The 11,559-nt window shown below is 46.5% G+C and overlaps 1 protein-coding gene across 1 annotated transcript in view; it reads right to left on the reverse strand.

The window, feature by feature from the left end:
- Positions 1-8,020, reverse strand: part of EXTL3 (exostosin like glycosyltransferase 3) — a 46,332-nt gene extending 38,312 nt beyond the window's left edge. The window contains exon 1 of the mRNA XM_077291731.1: positions 7,884-8,020. The gene's annotated coding sequence lies outside the window, so the exon portion shown is untranslated. The remainder of the gene's footprint in view (positions 1-7,883) is intronic.
- Between the last annotated feature and the right edge of the window lie 3,539 nt (positions 8,021-11,559).

An 11,559-nucleotide genomic window follows, 5' to 3' on the forward strand; every position in this document is an offset into this window, starting at 1 on the left:
TAACGAGGACAAGGCAGCTGATATCACTCTGTCATACTGATTGACGCATAGGCAAAGACTGGTAGCTTTTAAAAGGGACTGAAATGATTATCTTCTGTTAACCATGGTTACTTCCCAAGAAATATATGCAGTCATAAAAAGGCTTCACAGGCAAGGACATTGCCACTTGTAGGATTTATTGGATTATCAAAATCTTCAAAGAGGTTCAATTGAGGAGAAGAATACTTCAGGGTGGCCAAGAAAGCACAGCAAGTGCCAGGACAGTATCCTAAAGAGGATTGAGCTATGGGATCGGTTCTACACCAGTGCAGAGCTTGCTTAGGAATAATGCACATCCAGCTGAAGTGTATTGCAGTGCATGAACTAGCAGGGTCCGTGAGCCGCAATACACGTGGCCAATCAGAGGCCAGCAGCTGACTTCGGCATACATGTGACCGGGCGCTGACATAATGCGCACCAGTCACTTGGGCGCTGAAGTCAGCTGCCGGCTTCAGAAGAGGACGTGGCGCAGCGAGTGAGCGGAAGGAAGGTAGGCGAGTAGGAGTGCTCGTGTTTTTGTTTTTTTTCTATGCGTTGAACTACAGCGGTGCTGGCAGGATGGATGGGGGAAGCATATACAAGGATATAAAGGCTAATTGGACATAATTTCACACAAAACCCCCAAAATGGGTCATTGTCCTGCTGGAAAACCCATGACCTAGGAATCAAACCCAGTTTTCTAACATTGGGCATTATACTGAGACCCAAACACCTTTGGTAATCTTCAGATTTCATGAAACCTTGCACACAGTGAAGGCACCCAGTGCCAGAGGCCGCAAAGCAACCCCAAAACATCTTTGAACCTCCACCATATTTGACTGTAGGTACTGTGTTCTTTTTTTTTGTAGGCCTAAGGCTATGTTCACACGATCCTTTTTTTGATCCTTTTTTTTTCAGGTCCTGATTTGGAAAATCCGCAGTGCAAAACAGCACTGCTGATTTTCCGACTGTTTCTTCTGCGGATTCCTCTGCGGGTTTTCAACAGCACTTTCCTATTGGTGCATGTTGAAAACAGGAGCGGAATCCGCAGAAAGAATAGACATGGTACTTCTTTTTTTCTGCCGGCAAATCCGCGCGGATTTGCCTGGGAAAAAAAGGATAGTGGGCACAGCGGATTTTGTTTTCCATAGGGTAACATTGTACCCTGCATGTACTGTACCCTGCATGGAAAACGTCTGCGGATCCGCAGCTGAAAATCCGCTGCGGATCCGCAGCAAAAAAAGGATCGTGTGAACAAGCCCTAATTCTGTTTTCAGAAAACAGTAGAATGATGTGTTTTACCAAAAAGCTCTATCTCGGTCTCATCTGTCCAGGGGGCTCTCTCCCAGAAAGATTTTGGCTTACTCACGTGCATTCTGACAAACTGCAGTCATGCTTTCTTATGTCTCTGTTTCAGCAGTGGGGTCTGTTGTGAATTGGATTTTTTGGCTCCCTCTTGTGGTCACTAGCGACATGACACTTTGAGTTTCTTTCCTCAGCTTGGTACTCACCTGGCTCGTTAGTCCAGGGGTGTTGCTATTTAAGCTTCCTGGATTTTCAGTCTGGTGCCTGGCATCGTTGTAATCAGTTCCTTTCTGTTTGCTCCTGTCTGCTGGTCCTGGTTCTTGCAAAATAAGCTAAGTCCTGCTTCCTTATTTTTTGGTTATTTGCATTGCTCTTATTTTTTGTCCAGCTTGTACTAAATGTGATTCCTGATTTTGCTGGAAGCTCTAGGGGGCTGATATTCTCCCCCCGGGCCGTTAGACGGTTCGGGGGTTCTTGAATATTCAGCGTGGAAATTTTGATAGGGTTTTTGCTGACCGTATAAGTCATCTTCCTATATTCTGCTATTAGTCAGTGGGCCTCTCTTTGCTAAAAACCTAGTTCATTCTTACGTTTGTCTTTTCTTCTTACCTCACCGTTATTATTTGTTGGGGGCTTGTATCCAACTTTTGGGGTCTTTTCTCTGGAGGCAAGAAAGGTCTATCTTTTCCCTTCTAGGGTTAGTTAGTTCTCCGGCTGGCGCGAGACGTCTAGAACCAACGTAGGTACGTTCCCCGGCTGCTGCTATTTGTGGTGCTAGGATCAGGTATACGGTCAGCCTAGTTACCACTGCCCTATGAGCTGGTTTTTGTGTTTGCAGACTTGGTAATAACTTCTGAGACCCTCTGCCATTGGGGTCATAACAGGGGTCCTCCTGGGTCTCCTGCCATAGAATTGAATTTCATTCACATGTGGACAGATACTAGTTTGCGCTGACATTGATGCACCCTCAGACTGCAGCTTGAATTTCTTTGGAATTTGATTAGGGCTGCTTATCGACCCATCTGGACAATCCTACGTTGCAACCTTTCATCAATTTTTCTGTGCCGTCCAGGGAGATTAGTTACAGTGCTATGGGTTGTAAACTTCTTGATAATGTTGCACACCATGGACAAAGGAACATCAAGATCTCTGGAGATGGACTTGTAACCTTGAGATTGTTGATATTGTTCAACTATTTTAATTTCTCAAGTCCTCAGACAGTTCTATTCTCCCCTTTCTGTTCTCCATGCTTAATGTGGCATACACGGACACACAATGAAAAGATTGCGTCAACTTTTCCCCTTTTTATCTGGTTTCAGGTGTGATTTTCATATTGCCCACACCTGTTACTTGCCACAGGTGAGTTTGGATGAGCATCACATGCTTAAAACAAAGTTGTTTGTTTACACACACAATTTTGGAAAGGTGCCATCAATTTTGTCAGGCCTATTTTGGGGGTTTTGTGTGAAATTATGTCCAATTTGCCTTTTTTTCTTGTATTGTTGAAATAACAGGCAAACGAAATAAACAAAACATGTAATTGCAATAATTTTTCTGGGAGAAATACTTAACTTTCTGGATCAATTTCAAGCCATGACTGTATGTGGAAGGATATCAATTTATTATTTTTTTTGAGTAACTAAACTATTTAATATTAAACACTGTAACGAATGCAGCATGAAATGGAAGAGCATAATAAGTGCAAAAGAAATAAACCGCAACAATCAAAACTTTGGGTCTTAATGAAGGTATCATCAGGTTATCTCCATGCAAGGACCTGTTGAAGAGCCGTTTGGCGAGAAGCGGTCGTCGTCCACGAGGTTTCCCGCATACCCCTGCTACCCGTTTTAATTTGATGCGAGAAAATTAGAACTTCTGTGACTGTTTCCAGATTGTTGTAACATTAAAAAAAAATTGATAGAAATTGTAACGGATGTCAAAAATCATAACACTATTTTGATAATTGCCACATTGTCTAAACACAACTTTTTTATGTTGGCAGGAAAAATGCATGTCTTTTTACTAACATTGTTTTATGTTTTGTTTTGTTTTTTACTTGCGTGTATTCTCAAGAGCATTGTAATGGGAGAAAAATGCTGCAACAATTAATATTCTGCTTCAAATCTGGTAAGGAAAAAAAAAGCAGCGAGTGCACGAGACTTCAAGAATCTCATTGATGGTGTTAGGAAATGCTTCAGTTTTTGTGGCAAAACTGTGGGGTAAAAAAAGCAACACAAATGCAGCAAATACATCATGCGAGCACACAGCCTTACACTGAAGCATTTTGTTGCTTGGTTTATTTTATTAATGCATTCATAACGGAGGTGTAAGCAAGAAGACAGAAGGAAATAAGCCCGGAGGATGAGAACACGCAGGGTTTTGTTTTCTGTCTGTTACTATGGAAATGCATACGGCACAGAACCCAGAACCCACAGACATAACACAATATTTCTTAATGAGGACTGTTTGCAAACTTGCAGAATTCATCCCGCGTCCCGCACAGAGGGCACTACGAGGCCGACATGGAGCGCACACAGGTCTGTGGTACACCGCAGTGCCACCGCCAATCTACTAATGGGAAAGGGAATTCAGGAACGGACACCCAGACACCGCCAAGGTTCTTGGTTTTCTTTTAAAGGGTTTGTCTGGAAGTGCAATTTTGACAACCTATCCTTAGTAATATTTTAATTATATAGTCACAGGTTCTGCAGATCCATGGCAGGAGGTTGTTCCAAACATCTTGGAGAAATGACCCCAGATCTTCTGTGTATGAGGCTTCTGCAGATCCTTCTGTGTCTTCATGTGATCCCAGACAGACGGGACGGTGTGAGATCAGGAATCTGGGATCACATGAAGAGACAGAAGGATCCGCACAAGCCTCATACACCGAAGATCTGGGGTCAGGTCTCCAAGATGTTTGGAACAATCTCCTGCCAAGATCCTCCATAACCTGTGTACAAGTGACGATGATAGAGGTGAGGAGCGGTCACCAGACACTGATGATGGAGGAGACGGGTGGTCACCAGATACTGATGATGGAAGAGATGGGTGGTCACCAGATACTGATGATGGAGGAGACGGGTGGTCACCAGATACTGATGATGGAGGAGACGGGTGGTCACCAGATACTGATGATGGAGGAGACGGGTGGTCACCAGATACTGATGATGGAGGAGACGGGCGGTCACCAGATACTGATGATGGAGACGGGAGGTCACCAGATACTGATGATGGAGGAGACGGGAGGTCACCAGATACTGATGATGGAGGAGACGGGTGGTCACCAGATACTGATGATGGAGGAGACGGGTGGTCACCAGATACTGATGATGGAGGAGACGGGTGGCACCAGATACTGATGATGGAGGAGACGGGTGGTCACCAGATACTGATGATGGAGGAGACGGGCGGTCACCAAATACTGATGATGGAGGAGACGGGAGGTCACCAGATACTGATGATGGAGGAGACGGGCGGTCATCAGATACTGATGATGGAGGGGATGGGTGGTCACCAGATACTGATGATGGAGGAGACGGGCGGTCACCAGATACTGATGATGGAGGAGACGGGAGGTCACCAGATACTGATGATGGAGGCAACGGGCAGTCACCAGATACTGATGATGGAGGTGACGGGCGTCCACCAGATACTGATGATGGAGGTGACGGGCGTCCACCAGATACTGATGATGCGGCGCATCTCTCCAGACCGCAGCATATCTATTTATCTTGCGGAGATGCCCAGTCTCCCCAAGATAAATATATCTCTCGTCCAATGTATAGGAAGCGGTGATTCCGCACAGTTCAATGAACACATGCGGAATCACCGGCGTTCAAAAGCCGGCAGCACTTTAGACGGAGTGGACATGTGCCGGTTTCTGCCTGTGGAAACATAACCTAACAGCTTCTTAATATGTATTATCTTTTATTCCACAACTGCCTATATCTGTTACACAGGAATGTAAATGGATGGTTTATATAATATATAAGGAGGGGGATGTGACAAATGACACAGGAGACATAATATATAAGGAGGGATGTGATATATAACAGGATATATAATATATAAGGAGGGATGTGATATATAACAGGGGATATAATATATATGGAGGGATGTGAAATATGACACAGAGGATCTATCTATATAATTGTCTAAGGGGTACTTCCGTCCGTCCGTCTGTCTGTAACGGAAATCCCGTGTCGCCGATTGGTCGCAGCCAGCCGGCCGCAACCAATCAGCGACAGGCTTAGTCCGGCCGCGAATTGGCCCCTCCCTACTCTCCTCCAGTCAGTGCCAGTGTGTCGCCCCATCCCGGACCAACTTTTTACTATTGATGCTGCCTCTGCAGCATCAATAGTAATAAGATATAATGTTAAAAATAATAAACAAAAAAATTGTGCTATTCTCACCATCCGCCGTCCACCGATGTGCGCGATGTGGCCGCCAGCTCCGTTCCCAGAGATGCATTGCGAAACCGCTAAGTCACCTGGGTAATTTCGCAATGCATCACTGGGAACGGAAGCTGGCGGCAGCATCGCGCGCATCCGGACAGCTTCGGTGGACGCCAGAGGGTGAGTATATAACTTTTTTTTTTTTTTCACAGGGATATGGTGCCCACACTGCTATATACTGCGTGGGCTGTGTTATACATTAATATATTATTAATATATTAATATATGAGGAGGGATGTGATCTATGACACAGGGGATATAATATATAAGGAGGGGTGTGATATATGACACAGGAGATATAATATATAAGGAGGGATGTGATCTATAACAGGGGATATAATATATAAGGAGGGATGTGATCTATGACACGGGATATAATATATAAGGAGGGGTGTGATCTATAACAGGGGATATAATATATAAGGAGGGATGTGATATATGACAGGAGATATAATATATAAGGAGGGATGTGATATATGACAGGAGATATAATATATAAGGAGGGATGTGATGTATGACACAGGGGATATAATATATAAGGAGGGATGTGATGTATGACACAGGGGATATAATATATAAGGAGGGATGTGATCTATGACACGGGATATAATATATAAGGAGGGGTGTGATCTATAACAGGGGATATAATATATAAGGAGGGATGTGATATATGACAGGAGATATAATATATAAGGAGGGGTGTGATCTATAACAGGGGATATAATATATAAGGAGGGATGTGATATATGACAGGAGATATAATATATAAGGAGGGGTGTGATCTATGACACAGGGGATATAATATATAAGGAGGGGTGTGATATATGACACAGGGGATATAATATATAAGGAGGGATGTGATCTATAACAGGGGATATAATATATAAGGAGGGATGTGATCTATGACAGGGTATATAATATATAAGGAGGGATGTGATCTATGACAGGGTATATAATATATAAGGAGGGATGTGATGTATGACACAGGGGATATAATATATAAGGAGGGGTGTGATCTATGACACAGGGGATATAATATATAAGGAGGGATGTGATCTATGACACAGGGGATATAATATATAAGGAGGGATGTGATCTATAACAGGGGATATAATATATAAGGAGGGATGTGATCTATGACACAGGGGATATAATATATAAGGAGGGATGTGATCTATGACAGGGGATATAATATATAAGGAGGGATGTGATATGACACAGGGGATATAATATATAAGGAGGGATGTGAAATATGACAGGGGATATAATATATAAGGAGAGATGTGATCTATGACACAGGGGATATAATATATAAGGAGGGATGTGATCTATGACACGGGGATATAATATATAAGGAGGGATGTGATCTATGACACAGGGGATATAATATATAAGGAGGGATGTGATCTATGACACGGGGATATAATATATAAGGAGGGATGTGATCTATGACACAGGGGATATAATATATAAGGAGAGATGTGATCTATGACACAGGGGATATAATATATAAGGAGGGATGTGAAATATGACAGGGGATATAATATATAAGGAGGGATGTGATCTATGACAGGGGATATAATATATAAGGAGGGATGTGATCTATGACAGGGGATATAATATATAAGGAGGGATGTGATGTATGACACAGGGGATATAATATATAAGGAGGGATGTGATCTATGACACAGGGGATATAATATATAAGGAGGGATGTGAAATATGACAGGGGATATAATATATAAGGAGGGATGTGATCTATGACAGGGGATATAATATATAAGGAGGGATCTGATGTATGGCACGGTATATGGTATATATGGTCAGTACACTATACAGGAGGGCAGTATACATACACAGGGGATATAATATATAAGGAGGGATGTGATGTATGGCACGGTATATGGTGTATATATGGTCAGTGCTCAGCACACTATACAGGAGGGCAGTATACATATACACACACACACACACATACATACATATACACACAGGGCAGGAGGTCGCCGCTCGTTGTGCGTCAGCGCTCAGTAGCACCCGGTGACTGCTCGCCAGTGCTCCACCCTCCTCCTCCTCCTCTCTGTGTCCCCCCGGTTCCCCTCTTACCGCCGCCCGGTGTCTCCGCCTCGTACTGTACACCGCTGCCTTGGAGGAGAACGCACCGCCGAGCTGCCTAGTCTCGCGAGATTCCGTTCTGATGGCTCCGCCCATCACTGTGTTCGGCGCCGCTCTGTTGTTCCCGCCCCGCTGCGTGCACGCGCTCCTTGAGAGATAACACACGCTCTGAGCCCACAGCTCCCTCTGGCGGCCGCATCCTGCGTTGTCATGGTGATGACGAACGTTTCTCTGTGTCCAGCGAGTGTGGAGGCTGGTGAGGTCACTGTGCCGTAAAGAAAGCAAACTTATGCTGTAAAAGGAACTTGTCCTGATCTCCTCTGTGTTGTGTTATAATAAGACCTGGAGCAGGAGTAATGAGCAGTGTGGACCCCCGGAGAAGATAAACTGAGGGGAGACACCTGGAGCAGGAGCAATAAGGGGGGGAGACACCAAGAGCAGGAGCACTAAGCAGTGTGGACACCTGGAGCAAGGGCAGTAAGAAGGGGGGAGACACCTGGAGCAGGAGCAGTAAGGTTGGATGACACCTGGAGCAGGAGCACTAAGAAGGGGAGACACCTGGAGCAAGGGCAATAAGCAGTATGGACATGGACACCTGGAGCAAGGAAACTAAAGAGGGGAGACATCTGGAGCTGGGGCACTAAGGAGTGTGGACACATGGAGCAGGAGCACTAAGAATGGGAGACACCTGGAGCAAGGTCACTAAGGAGGAGAGACACCTGGAGCAGGAGCACTAAGGAGGAGAGACACCTGGAGCAGGAGCACTAAGGTGTGTGGACACCTGGAGCAGGAGCACTAAGGAGGAGAGACACCTGGAGCAGGGGCACTAAGGAGTAGAGACACTTGGAGCACTAAGGAGGAGAGATACTTGGAGCAGGGGCACTAAGGAGTGTGGACACCTGGAGCAGGGGCACTAAGGAGATGAGACACCTGGAGCAGGAGCACTAAGGAGGAGAGACACCTGGAGTATGGGCACTAAGGAGGAGAGACACCTGGAGCAGGAGCACTAAGGAGGAGAGACACCTGGAGCAGGTGCACTAAGGAGGAGAGACACCTGGAGCAGGAGCACTAAGGAGGAGAGACACCTGGAGCAGGGGCACTAAGTATGGACACCTGGAGCAGGGGCACTAAGTATGGACACCTGGAGCAGGGGCACTAAGTATGGACACCTGGAGCAGGGGCACTGAGGAGTGTGGACACCTGCAGCTGAGGCACTAAGGAGAGGAGACACCTGCAGCAGAGGCACTAAGGAGGAGAGACACCTAGAGCAGGGAACTAAGGATGGGAGACACCAGGAGAAGGGGCAGGAAGGAGGTGAGACACCTGGAGCAGGGGGACTAAGGTGAGAAGACACCTGGAGCAGAGGAAGTATGGTGGGGAGATACCTGGAGCAGGGGAACTAAGCTGGGGAGACACCTGGAGCAGGGGAAGTATGGTGGGGAGATACCTGGAGCAGGGGAACTAAGGTGGGGAGACACCTGGAGCAGGGGAACTAAGGTGGGGAGACACCTGGAGCAGGGGAACTAAGCTGGGGAGACACCTGGAGCAGGGGAACTAAGGTGGGGAGACACCTGGAGCTGGGGAACTAAGCTGGGGAGACACCAGGAGCAGGGGAACTGAGGTGGGGAGACACCTGGAGCAGGGGAACTGAGGTGGGGAGACACCTGGAGCAGGGGAACTAAGGAGGGGAGACACCTGGAGCAGGGGAACTAAGGTGGAGAGACACCTGGAGCAGGGGAACTAAGGTGGAGAGACACCTGGAGCAGGGGATCTAAGGAGGGGAGACGCCTGGAGCAGAGGAACTAAGGAGGGGAGACACGCAGAGCAGGTCCTATATACTGCTGCCGATCGCCTCCACCAGTCATCTCACTTCCCTTTCTGGCATGAGTCTGCATGTTACGGCTGCAGCCAATGATCAGCTGCTGATTCAAGATTCAAAGAAGCTTTATTGGCAGGACCAAATACACATCAGTTTTGCCTAAGCAAGTGTATAAAGGCAATATGGATAGGGACTGTGGGGATGTTGGGTAGGAGCTGTAGGGAAGGTGGATGGGGGCAGATCCAGGGTAGGGGTTATAGGATTGTCTGCAGCCAATCAAATACCGTCTAAGCTGAAACAGAGAGCTTGAAAAGTTTTGGCTAGGAAGAAGAGATGTCTTTTTTAATATTAGTCTTCTTGCATGATGAAAAGGGACCTTTTGGGCCCCATATGTTGCAGAACTCGTGTTCAACTGCAATCCCTGAACTCACTTTAGTTACACCCCTGCTAGGATGGAGCGAGATCGCGGCTGTCAGTATATGGCCACTGATTGATTGCAGCAGTCTCAGGATGTCCCCACCGGAAGATGCGGCGAGGAGCCCGGAGGTAACCTGGTGAACAGTACCGATGGACAACAGTCATATTAAGACAGTCATGGGTCCTTTCTCCTGTCCTATGATGTTGTTGACCTGTCCTTTTAGAGGTCATCAGATTGATGGAAGTCTGACACCAAGAACCCCAACCAGTCTGCAGTTCTCACGTCTGACAGTGGTCGGATATAGACTTTGCACTGCACGGTTCCATCTCATGTGCAGTGGCCACTGCCGGGTCCTGAACAATGACTCCTATTCTCTTGAAGTGGGTCATCTATCTATATATATATATAATTGTCTAAGGGTTTAATTGTCTGTCTGTCCTGGAAATCCCGCGTCTCTGATTGGTCGAGGCCTGGCGGCCTCCACCAATCAGCGACGGGCACAGTCTCTGATTGGTCGAGGCCAGCCGGCCTCGACCATTCAGCGACGGGCATTGTCCTCCACTGCTGTCAAGTTCCGCCATTGTGTTGTCTAAGGGTCTAATTGTCTGTCTGTCTCGGAAATCCCGCCTTGCTGATTGGTCGAGGCCAGCCGGCCTCGACCAATCAGTGACAAGCACAGTCTGCCGCGAATTCTGGAATCATTGTCCTCCACTGCTGTCAAGTGCCGCCATTGTGTAGGGTGTGTGCCTGCGTGGCTGCGCAATGTACTACGTGGCTGTGCAATATACTGCGTGGGCTGTGCTATACACTACATGGGCTGTGCAATATACTACGTGGGCTGTGTTATACACTACGTGGGCTGTGTTATACACTACGTGGGCTGTGTTATACACTACGTGGGCTGTGTTATACACTACGTGGGCTGTGTTATACACTACGTGGGCTGTGTTGTACACTACGTGGGCTGTGTTATATACTGCGTGCGTGGGCTGTTATAAACAACGTGGCTGTGTTATATGCTATGTGGGCTCTAATACACTCCATGGGTTGTGCTATATGCTACATGGCTGTGCTATATACTCCGTGGACTGTGTTATATACTACGTGGCTGTGCTATATACTCTGTGGGCTGTGCTATATACTATGTGGCTGTGCTATATACTACGTGGCTGTGCAATATACTACGTGGCTGTGCTATTTACTACGTGGGCTGTTATATATTACATGGCCAGCCGCAAACAATCAGCAACAGGCGCAGTCCGGCCGCGAATTGGCGCGGGATTTGAACTACGCTTCGCTAATTGGTCACGGACGGCCGAATCCTGTGTATTCAATGTATTCTTCTAAAATAAATAAATAAACTACATACATATTCTAGAATACCTGATGCGTTAGAATCGGGCTACCAGGCTGTGTTATACACTACATGG

The sequence above is a fragment of the Ranitomeya variabilis genome, chromosome 2 (assembly GCF_051348905.1).
Source record: "Ranitomeya variabilis isolate aRanVar5 chromosome 2, aRanVar5.hap1, whole genome shotgun sequence".
NCBI lineage: Eukaryota > Metazoa > Chordata > Amphibia > Anura > Dendrobatidae > Ranitomeya > Ranitomeya variabilis.